Raw genomic sequence first — 17,566 nt, forward strand, 5'->3', positions numbered from 1 at the left:
TGCGCTTTAGCACATGATAATACACTACTGTGCGTTGTGGTGCATTACAGTTACATGTGTGTGTTGTGGTGCGATTCAGGGGTGGACTGACAACTCGTGGGGCCCCCGGGCAATAGGGGTTCATGGGGCCCCTGTTTCCACGCCCACACTCAAATCACACCCAAAAAAGCCTATGAAAAGGTACCAGGGGCATCTTATGGGGCCCCTACTGACCCCAGGCCCTTGGGCAGTGACTGAGTGCTCGAATGGTCAGTCCACCCCTGATATATATATATATATATATATGATATATATATATATATATATCATGGGGCCCCTTTGTCATTGCCCAAACTCAAAAAAGCCTATGAAAAGGGTACCAGGGGCATCTCATGGGGCCCCCTACTGACCCCGGGTCCTCGGGCAGTGCCCGAGTTTCCAAATGGTCAGTCCGCCCCTGGTGCGATTCATTCTTAATAGCATCCTATTGCACATTATTAATGTCTGTGCGCTTTAACGCATGATAATACACTACTGTGCGTTGTGGTGCACCCAGGGGCGGACTGAAAACTCATGGGGCCCCCGGGCAATAGGGGATCATGGGGCCCCTGTGTCCTTGCCCAAACTCAAAAAAGCCTATGAAAAAGGTACCAGGGGCATCTCATGGGGCCCCCTACTGACCCCGGGCCCTCGGGCAGTGCCCAAGTTTCCAAATGGTCAGTCCGCCCCTGGGTGCACCACCTTCCCAAAAAAGTACACGCACCGTGTATTTTAGTAGGCTTGGGGGGTTAATTTAAATGGATGGGACTACCCCAACCAGTGATGTATTTAAGTCTTCTGCTGCCCTAGGCAACACAAAAATTGCCCCCCCCCTGCAGAAAGAGTCTGACATTGACCAAGAGCACCCCTGCCCTCCACCCAAGCCTTTCACTACCACTGCCCCCCATACACCAGCCACCATCCCCCATGGCAAGAGAGAGAAAGACACTCACCTTCACAGCTTCGGACATCCCCAGGAATTAGAGTCGGGCTCTGCATACACCATCATGGAACTCGTAGAATCTCTCGGAACCCGCCAGGTCCCCATGCCGTGTGTGTCCCTTCTTCCATCCCTTCTTCCACGGGGCGGTGTTGCCCCCCCCTGAAAAATGCCGCCCTAGGCAAATGCCTTGTTTGCCTTGTGGTAAATACGCCCCTGACCCCAACCCAATGCACATGAATGCTCTTTGTGGTAGCAGAGGGGTGAACGTAGCTGTAGGTTGGAGGTACATTCTAGTGGCTCATTAATGCTGCTGAAATCATCAGCAATTAAAGTGGACTCCTCAATAACTTTATTAGTCTTCACAAATCCATTCCTGGCATGGCACAATGTACTATATACAGAGCCTTGAAAAAATCTTCCTCCCCCTTGAAATGTTCCCGTGTTGTCACGTTACAACCAAAAACGTCAATGTATTTTATTGGGATTGGATGAGATGGACCGACACTAAGTGGCACATAATTGTGAAGTGGAAGGGAAATGATAAATGGTTTTCAACATTTTTTACAAATAAATATCTGAAACCTGTGGCGGGCATTTGTATTCAGCCCCCTTTACTCTGATACCCCTAACTAAAATCTAGTGGAACCAATTGCCTTCAGAAGTCACCTAATTAGTAAACAGAGTCCACCCGTGTGTCATGTGATCTCAGTATAAATCCAGCTGTTCTGTGAAGCCCTCAGAGGTTTGTTAGAGAACATTAGAGTAAAACAGCATCATGAAGGCCAAGGAACACACCAGACAGGTCAGGGATAAAGTTGTGGAGAAGTTTAAAGCAGGGTTAGTTTATAACAAAATCTCCCAAGCTTTGAACATCTCACGGAGCACTGTTCAATCCATCATCTGAAAATGGGAAGAGTACGGCACAACTGCCAACCTACCAAGACATGCCAGCCAGGCCTCCTCCCCCGACATCAGTGCCTGACCTGACAAATGTGCTTCTGGAAGAATGGTCCAACCTTCCCATAGACACCCTCCTAAACCTTGTGGACGGCCTTCCCAGAAGAGTTGAAGCTGTTATAGCTGCAAAGGGCGGGACCAACTCAATATTGAACCCTACGGACCAAGACTGGGGGGCCATTAAAGGTCATGTGCGTGGGAAGGGCGGGGCCAACTCAATATTGAACCCTACAGACTAAGACTGGGAGGCCATTAAAGGTCATGTGCGTGGAAAGGGCGGGGTCAACTCAATATTGAACTCTACGGACTAAGACTGGGAGGCCATTAAAGGTCATGTGTGTGGAAAGGGCGGGGCCAACTCAATATTGAACCCTACGGACTAAGACTGAGGGGCATTAAAGGTCATGTGTGTGGAAAGGGCGGGGCCAACTCAATATTGAACCCTACGGACTAAGACTGGGGGGCCATTAAAGGACATGTGCGTGGGAAGGGCGGGGCCAACTCAATATTGAACCCTACGGACTAAGACTGGGGGGCCATTAAAGATTACAAGGTTAGCCAGACAAAATGACAAAGCTAATGGCAGGTAAAAGATGCGCACATGCTCTTCTTATATTATTTTCATATAGGATCAGGGGCGGACTGACCATTTGGAAACTCGGGCACTGCTCGAGGGCCCGGAGTCAGTAGGGGGCCCCATGAGATGCCCCTGGTATTTTTTTCATAGGCTTTTTTGAGTTTGGGCTTACATCCAGTCACCCATGGGGATACATTGTTGTCAGTTTTTGATCCTTGTAATCACAGGTCAGAAAATGGGCTGACAGAACACGTGTGAAAGGTGCCTAAAAGATATTCAGATGGCTGTCCTGACCTTGGCCCCAGCTGTACTGACCTTGGCCCCATCTGTCCTGACCTTGGCCCCAGCTGTACTGACCTTGGCCCCATCTGTCCTGACCATGGCCCCAGCTGTCCTGACCTTGGCCCCAGCTGTCCTGACCTTGGCCCCATCTGTCCTGACCATGGCCCCAGCTGTCCTGACCTTGGCCCCATCTGTCCTGACCATGGCCCCAGCTGTCCTGACCTTGGCCCCAGCTGTCCTGACCTTGGCCCCAGCTGTCCTGACCATGGCCCCAGCTGTCCTGACCTTGGCCCCAGCTGTCCTGACCTTGGCCCCAGCTGTCCTGACCATGGCCCCAGCTGTCCTGACCTTGGCCCCAGCTGTCCTGACCTTGGCCCCAGCTGTCCTGACCATGGCCCCAGCTGCCCATGATGGATCTCAATTATTTCCATACCACCATGAAATAAAAAATACCCAACTTGCCAAAAATGTCAGTGATGTCACAGCCACTCCCAACCCTTTGCTTATGTGGTTAGGAGATCCCAGCCATGCAAGGCAATGTGACATCAGTGGTTCCTAGGGACGTGGTGGGTGCAACATGAAGCTTCCTTAGGAACCAGTGATAGCTGGAATCTGTCCCATGTAGCGGTAGTAGAAATACCACTTCTGTAGATGATGCTTGGCTCCTGCAAACCGGTAAAAGTTCAGCTGTTTGTCCCAACGCCAGAACAGCCATTGTTCAGTCCGACCCGAGGTTCACAACTAGGCCCATCCCTAGTTGTGAACCTTGAGGGTGAATTTCTTCACAATGCCTGCAGCTACAGAGGTGTGTGAGCCCTTATCTTTACGTGCTTTTGCTGCTTGTTCAGAAATTGGAAAACGTTAGCATGCTTAGTCTGGGCACTGGTTCACTTTAAAGCAGAACTCAGTCATGATTTGAAAATCTTGTGAGCAAGAAGGATGGTTTTATTGTAGAAAAGACATACTAGAACCAGGGGCGGACTGACAACTCATGAAGGCCCGGGCAATAGGGGATCATGGGGCCCCTGTGTCCTTGCCCAAACTCAAAAAAGCCTATGAAAAAGGTACCAGGGGCATCTCATGGGGCCCCCTACTGACCCCGGGCCCTCGGGCAGTGCCTGAGTTTCCAAATGGTCAGTCCGCCCCTGACTAGAACATTTCTACAATAAAGCCTTCTCAACTTCTGATTGCAAGCTGCTTTATTATGTACACTGAGCTGTGCATTCTCAGCCCACCTCGGCGCCAGGATGAATGAACTCCCATGGGCACGATGGCCAAAAACCCCAAACTTGGAACCAGTCTGGGAAACGATATCAGTGAAAGAACATACATAGTTACAAAGTCTGGCTGAAAAAGGACAAAAGTCTATCCAGTTCAACCATTAAAAAAGAAAAAACCCTGATGATAGCAGAAGTGAAAGAACACATCTTTGGACACCCTTTACATGTGCATGTTCCCGTGGGGCTGGCCACTGGCTGAACTAGACTATGCAGTTTGGCCATTGGTTTCTTGACTATATTACATAGTTAGTCTGGATGAAAAACCACAAAAGTCCATCCAGTTCAACCATTAAAAAAAAAAAAAGTTATAATCCTACACCCACAGTTGATCCAGAGGAAGGCAAAAAAAAAAAACCCAGCAAAGCACGATCCAATTTGCTCCTGCAGGGAAAAAAAATTCCTTCCTGATCCCCCGAGAGGCAATTGGATATTCCCTGGATCTACTTTCCCTATAAATGTTATATCCAGTTATATTCTGTGTATCCAAGAAAGAATCCAGGACTTTCCTACAGCAATCCACTGAGCTGGCCACAACCAACTCTTGAGGGAGTCTATTCCACATTCTCACAGCTCTCACTGTGAAGAAACCTTTCCGTATTTAAAGATTACATTTCTTTTCCTCCAGACGTAAAGAGCGCCCCCTTGTCAACTTGTAGTTGACACATCACTGGAGGGGAGGTTAGTAGTGAAGGGTTGGGTTCTGCTTTAAGCATCTCAATGGAAACAGGTGAAAGTTTTCACCACTCAAGGTTAGTAGTCACCCTGTCACATGCGTCCCTGGTGGAGACTCCAACACTCATTGGGTAGACATGGTCCACCATGGTCCACCAAGGAAGCCGATCTGGGGTACTGATGTTCAACCGACAATGGAGAGCGTGCAAAGAGGCCGGATGAGATCAGCAGCACTGAAATAGGAAAAAGGGATGTAAAAAAAAAAAAAGTGAAAAGTGTATTAAAAAACAATTGTTTATGATACAAAGAGGTATAGAGAACTAAATGCCATCCAGTGAGGGTTCTACCTACATTAATTTCCACCAAGAAGAGGACGCTGCAGCTTCTAAAGTGAGAAAAATCCTCCCTTGTATTAGGAAAGGTATAGACTCCAGAGAGAGAGGTATGCCCCCCCAGTACAAATCACTAGTAAGACCTCATCTGGAATATGCAGCTCAGTTTTGGGCTCCAATTCACAAAAAGAACATTGGGGAACTGGAGGAAGTACAGAGAAGGGCAACCAAACTGATACGAGGCATGGAGGAGATCAGCTATGAGGAAAGATTAGAGGAACTGAATGTATTCTCTACTGAGAAGAGGAGATTAAGGGGGGATATGATCACCATGTATAATACATAAGGGGGAGATATGATCTCCATGTATAATACATAAGGGGGGATATGATCTCCATGTATAATACATAAGGGGGGATATGATCTCCATGTATAATACATAAGGGGGGATATGATCTCCATGTATAATACATAAGGGGGGATATGATCTCCATGTATAATACATAAGGGGGATATGATCTCCATGTATAATACATAAGGGGGATATAATCTCCATGTATAATACATAAGGGGGGATATAATCTCCATGTAGAATACATAAGGGGGGATATGATCTCCATGTATAATACATAAGGGGGATATGATCTCCATGTATAATACATAAGGGGGGATATGATCTCCATGTATAATACATAAGGGGGGATATGATCTCCATGTATAATACATAAGGGGGGATATGATCTCCATGTAGAATACATAAGGGGGGATATGATCTCCATGTATAATACAAAAGGGGGGGATATGATCTCCATGTAGAATACATAAGGGGGGATATGATCTCCATGTATAATACAAAAGGGGGGGATATGATCTCCATGTATAATACATAAGGGGGATATGATCACCATGTATAATACATAAGGGGGGATATGATCTCCATGTATAATACATAAGGGGGATATGATCTCCATGTATAATACATAAGGGGGGATATGATCTCCATGTATAATACATAAGGGGGATATGATCTCCATGTATAATACATAAGGGGGGATATAATCTCTATGTAGAATACATAAGGGGGGATATGATCTCCATGTATAATACATAAGGGGGGGATATGATCTCCATGTATAATACATAAGGGGGGATATGATCTCCATGTATGATACATAAGGGGGGATATGATCTCCATGTATAATACATAAGGGGGGATATGATCTCCATGTATGATACATAAGGGGGGATATGATCTCCATGTATAATACATAAGGGGGGATATGATCTCCATGTATAATACATAAGGGGGGGATATGATCTCCATGTATAATACATAAGGGGGGATATAATCTCCATGTATAATACATAAGGGGGATATGATCTCCATGTATAATACATAAGGGGGATATGATCTCCATGTATAATACATAAGGGGGGGATATGATCTCCATGTATAATACATAAGGGGGGATATGATCTCCATGTATAATACATAAGGGGGGATATGATCACCATGTGTAATACATAAGGGGGGATATGATCACCATGTATAATACATAAGGGGGGATATGATCTCCATGTATAATACATAAGGGGGATATGATCTCCATGTAGAATACATAAGGGGGGATATGATCTCCATGTATAATACATAAGGGGGGATATGATCTCCATGTATAATACATAAGGGGGGATATGATCTCCATGTATAATACATAAGGGGGGATATGATCTCCATGTATAATACATAAGGGGGGATATGATCTCCATGTATAATACATAAGAGGGGATATGATCTCCATGTATAATACATAAGGGGGGATATAATCTCCATGTATAATACATAAGGGGGATATGATCTCCATGTATAATACATAAGGGGGGGGGGATATGATCTCCATGTATAATACATAAGGGGGGATATGATCTCCATGTATAATACATAAGGGGGATATGATCTCCATGTATAATACATAAGGGGGGATATGATCTCCATGTATAATACATAAGGGGGGATATGATCTCCATGTATAATACATAAGGGGGGATGTGATCTCCATGTATAATACATAAGGGGGGATATGATCTCCATGTATAATACATAAGGGGGGATATGATCTCCATGTATAATACATAAGGGGGGATATGATCTCCATGTATAATACATAAGGGGGATATGATCTCCATGTATAATACATAAGGGGGGATGTGATCTCCATGTATAATACATAAGGGGGGATATGATCTCCATGTACAGTATAATACATAAGGGGGGATATGATCTCCATGTATAATACATAAGGGGGGGATATGATCTCCATGTATAATACATAAGGGGGGGATATGATCTCCATGTATAATACATAAGGGGGATATGATCTCCATGTATAATACATAAGGGGGATATGATCTCCATGTATAATACATAAGGGGGGATATGATCACCATGTATAATACATAAGGGGGATATGATCTCCATGTATAATACATAAGGGGGGATATGATCTCCATGTATAATACATAAGGGGGGATATGATCTCCATGTATAATACATAAGGGGGGATATGATCTCCATGTATAATACATAAGGGGGGGGATATGATCTCCATGTATAATACATAAGGGGGGGATATGATCTCCATGTATAATACATAAGGGGGATATGATCTCCATGTATAATACATAAGGGGGGATATGATCTCCATGTACAATACATAAGGGGGGATATGATCTCCATGTATAAATACATCAGTGGTTCATATAGTGAACTCGGTGTAGTTATTCCCCCTGAGGTCATCACAGAGGACAAGGGGGCGCGTTTACATCTGGAGGAAAAGAAATGTAATCTCCAAACACGGAAAGGTTTCTTCACAGTAAGAGCTGTGAGAATGTGGAATAGACTCCCTCCAGAGTTGGTTGTGGCCAGCTCAGTGGATTGCTGTAGGAAAGTCCTGGATTCTTTCTTGGATACACAAAATATAACTGGATATAACATTTATAGGGAACGTTGATCCAGGGAATATCCGATTGCCTCTCGGGGGATCAGGAAGGATTTTATTTCCCTGCAGCAGCAAATTGGATCGTGCTTTGCTGGGTTTTTTGCCTTCCTCTGGATCAACTGTGGGTGTAGGATTATAAATTTTTTTTTTTGCTATGGTTGAACTGGATGGACTTTTGTCTTTTTTCAGCCAGACTAACTATGTAACTATATGTGAAATGTATTGGACTTGAAAGGAATATGACGCACAATTGTGCGATACGGCTTCCAGGCCGGCATAAAACCGGCAAAATGTCAAAGGCCGCTCGCGGAGATGTGACCTTTTCCTCGGACTAATAAGGCCGGGGAGATTTTCTCGGCACTGTTTAAGAAAGTGTGTAATTGAGACGATAATACGGAGCAGCGGTCTGTCCGGGATCCCTCTTAATACGCTTAGCCTGGAACTGCTCCTGGTAAGTGGAGCTTAAAGCTCCATGATTAATTGGGCGAATTCCATCTAGAATATTGGCATTGCCTCTAAGCCGAGAGTTATTCTTTCATTATATTCTCATTAATTAAAGTACAGGTTCTCGGGGGGGGGGGGGGGGAACAAACCCTTTCTCTACCCATAGTGGATGTTAACTCAAACTGTGTGTTATTAACAATTGCAATTTTCTTTTTTTTTTAATAATTTCCTTGTTTTCCTCCTTTGTTACATCTCAGTGCTGCTAATCTCCTGCCACCGCTTTGCAGCCGCCTCCTATCTACATACACTCCAGTGATGAGTGCATGGCATTTGTCAGGGTGGGGTTTCTGATGGCGACTAAAGATGAGACAAACTGACCTGGGTTCAATTCAAGCTTGGTTTCGTGAACTTCAAACAAGTTCAGGTGCCAAACCCAAACTGTTGAAACTGCACTGGAACTGAATCTGTCTAAAAAAAAAAAAAGGTCAATTTTCTGGGCTAATAGGGAAAAGGATGTAAAAAAAAAACATTTGGGGGGGTAGCACTGCCCTGAGGAACATGTACCCAGGGGTATCCCTAGGGTTGGTGTCATGGTGTCACCCGGTGCGGTAACACTTGGTGACACCCCCTCTGACGATCCCGCAGAATGGATTGGATCCGCGGATTGAGCATAATGGATTGGAGTCTGACCCATTATGCTCCCCAATCCGCAGATCCGATCCATCCTGCGGGGATCATCGGCATGCAACCTATATGGGGTGACACCGGACCCGCTCCACAAAAAGGTAGGTTGTAAAGCAAGCTGACGATCCCCGCAGGATGGATCGGATCTCCGGATTGGGGAGCATAATGGGTCAGACTCCTATCCATTATCCCCAATCCGCAGATCCGATCCATCCAGCGGGGATCGTCGGCTGGCTTTACAACTTACCTTTTTGTGGCGCTGGTCCGGTGTCACCCCGTGTGGTAGGTGTCACCCGGTGTGGCGCGCACCCCCCGCCCCTGCATTTACTAACGTCAAAAATATTTAGGGGTCTATTTGCCATTTTTATTAAAAAGAAGCTGGCAAGGAAATGTCATTTGCCAGCAATTTAAAGTGTATATTTGTTTTGTTTGTCAATTTCGTAAATGTCAGTTTTCAATATAGCACATCCTGCAGCAAAAAAAAGAAATGCAACAAGCCCCCCCCCCCCCCCCCCCCCACACACACACACCCAATGTCTACCAGATTCCATGAGTCTGGTATTATTTTTAGGAGGTGCAAAAAAAAAAAAAAAAGTGAGGACTCCCTAAAAATCCATACCACACCCTTAATCCAACCATGCAGCCTGGGTGGTCAGGAACGTTAGGGGACGAGTGTGCGTTTGAACCATATGAGGCCACATTCCCTCAACATGGGGGTTGCCTTGCCATGGGCATGATGTTGAGGACAAGGGCCTCTGCCCCACAACCCTGGCCGGTGGTTGTGGGGGTCTGTGGGTAGGGAACTTATTGGAATCTAGAAGCCCTCCTAAAAAATAAGGGGCTCTTAGATACTGCCCCCCCCCCCAAATGTATGACTACATACATAGTACCCCGACTGATTCATAATAAACATTTCTCCTAGAAATAGACACCCAAGTCCTTTATTAAATGCAACACTACCCTCGGAAAGGAATGGTGGATTTGATTTGGGCCCCCCTATGCTCTGCACCACCCGGCAACATGTATTTTCCACATTTGTACAGTTGAAGTCAATGAACAGTCATGGAACTTAGTTGTATGGTTTTTTATTAGGGGTCAGAAACTTGGACGGGGTCTGGGGGGATATTGGATGCCCTCGGAACTGTAAAACCTGAGGACAACTCCTTAGCTTCTATGTGCAGAAACACAGCAACAATCTCTTTATTAGGAGCATTACAGGCTCTTTGGTATAACTTCCCAGACCCCGGATGAATGTTCCTCTCCAACCAGCTGTACTTAGGGTATCCCTGAGCAAAGGGGCCCCAAGAGCTTGCAGTTAAGCAGTCCCCGAATGAAGACTATTTGGGTATTGCACCTGACCGTCTTCTCCCCTTATCTGGCCCGGTGGGTGTAGAAGCACTCACTCTGTCCTTTCTTACTGGCTTGGTGGGTTGGTGGTTGCCTTCAGATCTTTTGCTGGGGTGGCTCCTTCCCTGCTTCACAGGTTGTCCTCCCAAGGAGACAGTGGGATAGAGGAGATCCTCCCTTCCAGAATCCTGCCTGCAGGTAGGCTCCCCTCCATGGGGCCCCTCCCAGGCTCCTCACTCCAAGCTTCGCCACGATCCTGCCTGTAATTCCAAGTTGCGGCCAAACTCACAATGTACATTTGGGATGCCTTCATTCATAATAGCACCACAAACAGTACAATTCTGCTGCGATTGTCATGCGGCAATTGCGGCAAAACGAGCGTTTAAAAAATCGCGCTAGGCTTGGTGCCCCAAAAGGAGCTTCTTTTAGGTGACAAATGATCAGGTTTATGGACCAGACCAGTCAAACGTGTTACTCTTTACTGTACCGAAAGCTTACAATTGTCAACCACGAAAAAACAAATGACGCATCCGCTCATCTGTCTCAGCGAGCTTGCTGACAGTGATGTTGAGCTTCCAATAAAATAAAAAGACATTCCTCCTGATTCCGTGTGTTCTGTTACCTCTCATCCCTACAAGTGACAAGTGTTTGCATTTGAACAGGACAAGATATAAATCTTGCTGCATATTCCTTTCCGCTGAAGGACAGAAAGTTCCCGGGGTCGGATTACTGGTGGACATAAATATGATGCACAGGGTGTCAGGAATATTTGGCATGACACCATATCAAAATACAAGTCACACCGACTGCAAAGATCGAGCGGCTAAAGCAGACCTCTAGACCAGCCTTTGTCAACCCTTTCAACACAGAGGAACCCTTAAAATAACTTTCCGGGCATAGTGAACCCCTTGCTAAAAAATGACTATATCTACAACTCATGATACACTAGTGTGATGGTCAGTGGGAAGAATGCTCCTTACATTGGTGATCAGTGGGAAGAATGTCCCTTACATTGGGGGTCAGTGGGAAGAATGTCCCTTACATTGGTGATCAGTGGGAAGAATGTCCCTTACATTGGGGGTCAGTGGGAAGAATGTCCTTTACATTGGTGATCAGTGGGAAGAATGTCCCTTACATTGGGGGTCAGTGGGAAGAATGTCCCTTACATTGGGGGTCAGTGGGAAGAATGTCCCTTACATTGGTGGTCAGTGGGAAGAATGTCCCTTACATTGGTGATCAGTGGGAAGAATGTCCCTTACATTGGGGGTCAGTGGGAAGAATGTCCCTTACATTGGGGGTCAGTGGGAAGAATGTCCCTTACATTGGGGGTCAGTGGGAAGAATGTCCCTTACATTGGGGGTCAGTGGGAAGAATGTCCCTTACATTGGTGATCAGTGGGAAGAATGTTCCTTACATTGGTGGTCAGTGGGAAGAATGTCCCTTACATTGGTGGTCAGTGGGAAGAATGTCCCTTACATTGGTGATCAGTGGGAAGAATGTCCCTTACATTGGGGGTCAGTGGGAAGAATGTCCCTTACATTGGTGGTCAGTGGGAAGAATGTCCCTTACATTGGGGGTCAGTGGGAAGAATGTCCCTTACATTGGGGGTCAGTGGGAAGAATGTCCCTTACATTGGTGGTCAGTGGGAAGAATGTCCCTTACATTGGTGGTCAGTGGGAAGAATGTCCCTTACATTGGTGATCAGTGGGAAGAATGTCCCTTACATTGGGGGTCAGTGGGAAGAATGCTCCTTACATTGGGGGTCAGTGGGAAGAATGTCCCATACATTGGTGATCAGTGGGAAGAATGTCCCTTACATTGGGGGTCAGTGGAACGAATGTCCCTTACATTGGGGGTCAGTGGGAAGAATGTCCCTTACATTGGTGATCAGTGGGAAGAATGTTCCTTACATTGGTGGTCAGTGGGAAGAATGTCCCTTACATTGGTGGTCAGTGGGAAGAATGTCCCTTACATTGGTGATCAGTGGGAAGAATGTCCCTTACATTGGGGGTCAGTGGGAAGAATGTCCCTTACATTGGTGGTCAGTGGGAAGAATGTCCCTTACATTGGGGGTCAGTGGGAAGAATGTCCCTTACATTGGGGGTCAGTGGGAAGAATGTCCCTTACATTGGTGGTCAGTGGGAAGAATGTCCCTTACATTGGTGGTCAGTGGGAAGAATGTCCCTTACATTGGTGATCAGTGGGAAGAATGTCCCTTACATTGGGGGTCAGTGGGAAGAATGCTCCTTACATTGGGGGTCAGTGGGAAGAATGTCCCATACATTGGTGATCAGTGGGAAGAATGTCCCTTACATTGGGGGTCAGTGGAACGAATGTCCCTTACATTGGGGGTCAGTGGGAAGAATGTCCCTTACATTGGGGGTCAGTGGGAAGAATGTCCCTTACATTGGGGGTCAGTGGGAAGAATGTCCCTTACATTGGTGGTCAGTGGGAAGAATGTCCCTTACATTGGGGGTCAGTGGGAAGAATGTCCCTTACATTGGGGGTCAGTGGGAAGAATGTCCCTTACATTGGTGGTCAGTGGGAAGAATGTCCCTTACATTGGTGGTCAGTGGGAAGAATGTCCCTTACATTGGTGATCAGTGGGAAGAATGTCCCTTACATTGGGGGTCAGTGGGAAGAATGCTCCTTACATTGGGGGTCAGTGGGAAGAATGTCCCATACATTGGTGATCAGTGGGAAGAATGTCCCTTACATTGGGGGTCAGTGGAACGAATGTCCCTTACATTGGGGGTCAGTGGGAAGAATGTCCCTTACATTGGGGGTCAGTGGGAAGAATGTCCCTTACATTGGGGGTCAGTGGGAAGAATGTCCCTTACATTGGTGGTCAGTGGGAAGAATGTCCCTTACATTGGGGGTCAGTGGGAAGAATGCCCCTTACATTGGGGGTCAGTGGGAAGAATGTCCCTTACATTGGAGGTCAGTGAGAAGAATGTCCCTTACATTGGGGGTCAGTATGAATAATGTCCCTTACATTGGTGACCAGTGGGAAGAATGTCCCTTACATTGGTGATCAGTGGGAAGAATGTTCCTTACATTGGTGGTCAGTGGGTAGAATTACCCCTTTACAGATAGCTTGTGGGCAGGGAGTGGGGGGTACCTCTTTTTGTGGACGAGCTCATCAATGGGAGGGACCAGGTGGGGCCATGTTCTTGTTAAAGCCAACATTACGGTGGAACCTCGGCTTAGAGATGAGCCATACGCTGTATGCAGCTGTTTGACCTACAGAGTCTCTTTGTAAAATGTACTATCTCGTGCTGCTCCACACCTTTGCTTATAAGCATTGCATTTAGAGGGGTCACCACTGAGCCTGTGCCCTCTCCACCATCCAACATGACTCTGCCACCTTCCTCCCAGTGACCGAATGGGGTCCCGCTTTGGACTAGCATGGACCGCATGCATTAACTCTTCTCTCTTCCGTACCATTCGATCAGGTAACTGGAATTTTTGTGCTGTGGATGCGGTCACAGCCACAGCTCAGGGGAGCTGACTGCTAGGGAGGGAGTTAGCGCACAGACCCCCTCACTACTGGAGGACCCATCACCTATACCAAGTACTGCTGCTGACTGGGTGCTTTACAAGTGCTCACCAGTTCATGGTCACCCGTAGCAACTACACTCCTCCATCCTTCCTGCTGAGTACCCCTTTTGTAATGGACTTCCTCTTCTACCCCATGTGTGCGTTACATGCCCTGCTCCTATAGATACCTTCATGCACCCCTTTGAGTAACTTCAGACCAGGCTTTTGAACAGTACACAAAACTTGAACGCTGCTGCAATATTACAAACTGCAAACACGGTTCTCTTAACTAATCTGTGGCTGCCCAGGCATACCTCTACAGTTGTAAGTCCATGATATGTAGTGTCCAATTGTAGTGTTGATGGTTCCTTGGGGGGGGGGGGGGTTGGTCTTGGCTTGTCGAGGGTTACATCTTTCTGGCGTTGACCTTGTATCTGGTGCCCACGTGGTCTTCTCAGAAGTTCTCTTAGGTCAAGCCTTCTGCCATATATGTGTACCACAGGGTGGAGTGCAGGCCCAGAAAAAGCCCAGGAAACTGGTGGACCTAGTATTAACCCTTTCCTGCCTAGGGCAGCCTCCTAACTAATAACAGCTTGTCTGTAGGCACCTGTTTACAAGCTAAAAAGATCAATGGTGTCAGTGGGAACTTATCTGAGAGGCAGAAATTGCTCATTGCTCAAAGAACCCCTAGCAACCTCTGGAGGAACCCCAGGGTTCCAATGATGTTCAGTGGGAGGAATGCTCCTTACACTTCTGGTCATTGGGAAGAATTACCCCCCTTACAGAGAGCTAAAAAGATCAATGGTGTCAGTGGGAACTTCTCTGAGAGGCAGAAAATACTGATTGCTCAAGGAACCCCTAGCAACCTCTGGAGGAACCGTAGGGTTCCATGGATGGTCAGTGGGAGGAATGCTCCTTACACTTATGGTCATTGGGAAGAATTACCCCTTTGAGAGGCAGAAATTGCTCATTGCTCAAAGAACCCCTAGCAACCTCTGGAGGAACCCCAGGGTTCCATTGAATCTTGGTTGAGACACACAAAAACATTTTTTCCAATATTGCAAATTGAAAATTGATCATAAATTCCAGCTGAAGTTGGTTGTTGATACAATGTTTGGAATAAAAAGTAATTTTCCAGTTAAACCTGTATCAAGAAATGATCAAGGTGCTTTTAACAGACAACAAAGTAGCAATTATACACGTTGTGGCAGCACAGTGGCTTAGTGGTTAGCACTTTTGCCTTGCACCAGTGGTATCCTAGATACAATCACCAGCCAGGACCCTATTTGCATGGAGTTTGCATGTTCTCCCTGTGCTTTCTGTTGACCCTAATTGACCCCAATATGACTCGATCAAGTGTACTATCTGTTCTTATCAGTGTACAGTAGGCACGCTCCACCATCATTCTGGTCTTCCAGCTGGGGGGGGGGTGGCTGTATAGCATCCCTGCTGGTATCATGGGAGACCTGAGGGTCTTCCCCATAGGAAAAAAAACAAATGAAGCATGCGCTGGGTGAGGTGGAACTCGGAAGTATTTCCCTGGTTTGGAGGGTTCAGAGAGCCCCAGTGCAAACTGATTTGAGCTCTGCCACCTTGCTTGACTGAGGACCAAGCCTGCGGTGTTAGGTGCCCCCAGGGAGTGGCATCCTGGGGGTGTTAGAGTAGCACTATGGTTTGGGACCCCACTGTGTGAAACTGTACTAGGCACACCCCTTAAAGCTTTTTCCCTGCACCATGCCTCATGAGCTAGGCCTTTTGGCCAAGACCGGGGCACTGTTTGTTACGAGGCCACAAGGCCTAGCCACTGCACCTGCACACGCACTCTTTTCTGATTTATTTACTCTCCACGTGTGCATTACCTGCACTTATTGTATGTATCTTTTTTCACTTGGATTGTAGGGTGTGGGTCTTTGGACCTACCCTGAAGTCTAGGGGGAGGATGTGTGGCTCTTGGGGGGTCTCTCCCCAGGAAAACCCCTACACCTAGTACTCGTTGGTCACCTTTGGCTGACCATGAGGAGTGGGGTCCACCAGTGTGCCTTGCCCCTGTCATGAGTTTTGTGCCCCAGGGAGTCAGGGAGGGGGTCCTTCCTCTTTGGTAGGGACCCATATGATATACCTTAAGTGCATTTTTTGTGTGTGTGTTCACATGCACTTTTTTTGGTTCACTGTATTTTGTTGTCAGCACCGCACTGTGCGTTCTGCATGCCAGTCCCAAGCTGAGCAGTTGAGGAGGGTTGAGAAAAATTCTGGCAACCTCCCTTGTATTACAGAAGACTTTCAAGCGTATCGAATATGGTATTCCTAAAATTAGTAAGAGTTGGTCACGACTGAATGGATATATACAGACATACATAAATAGACTTTGCAGTTGTATACTAAACTGGCCCACCAATCCTCATTGTCATGCAATAAAAGAAAAACTCCAGGTCAAAATAGTGTCTAGGTCTGGTTGAGATGAGTATAATTCTACATTATATTTACCTCCAGGCTCCAGGTCCAGAAAAAATAATTTTCCTCGATCCCCAAATCTTTGAGATGCTCCTTCATTGTTCAATCAGCAGGCTGGGAAGAGACTGGCCATTACGCTCACTTACAGTGAAGAACACTTACGGTTCCAACACTTCTACTAACGCGCTACATCTACATTGGTGCCCCACCCAAAAGAGTGACCAGACAGCTCTGAGAGACTCTTGAGTAGAACGGTTGATGGGACTAGGTGCTTTGGTTGGGTTTCCCAAGAACAGATGTAGTTGAGACAAGTTGAGCGACGGAACCCTACTTGACCGAATACAACTTCTTCCAGCTTCTAAGAACAGCATGTGAGGCAACCGAGGAGGCAGCATCTGTTGGAGCTTTGGTGTCGTCTTACTCCCAGACTCAGGCTTATAAACAAGACTCAACAAGATGGAAAGTGCAAATACTGTAGTCATAAAGATGTAGGATCGAATAATCGGAGTATTACAGAGGCCATCAAAGGCCACCAAATACTTTGGTTGAACTAGATGGACTTGTGTCTTTTTTACTTTGGTTGAACTAGATGGACTTGTGTCTTTTTTACTTTGGTTGAACCAGATGGACTTGTGTCTTTTTTACTTTGGTTGAACCAGATGGACTCGTGTCTTTTTTACTTTGGTTGAACCAGATGGACTTGTGTCTTTTTTACTTTGGTTGAACTAGATGGACTTGTGTCTTTTTTACTTTGGTTGAACTAGATGGACTTGTGTCTTTTTTACTTTGGTTGAACCAGATGGACTTGTGTCTTTTTTACTTTGGTTGAACCAGATGGACTCGTGTCTTTTTTACTTTGGTTGAACTAGGTGGACTTGTGTCTTTTTTACTTTGGTTGAACCAGATGGACTTGTGTCTTTTTTACTTTGGTTGAACCAGATGGACTTGTGTCTTTTTTACTTTGGTTGAACTAGATGGACTTGTGTCTTTTTTGCTTTGGTTGAACTAGGTGGACTTGTGTCTTTTTTATTTTGGTTGAA

This window comes from Staurois parvus, unplaced genomic scaffold (genome assembly GCF_062004578.1).
Source record: "Staurois parvus isolate SC_StPar_1 unplaced genomic scaffold, SC_StPar_1.0 ptg001269l, whole genome shotgun sequence".
NCBI lineage: Eukaryota > Metazoa > Chordata > Amphibia > Anura > Ranidae > Staurois > Staurois parvus.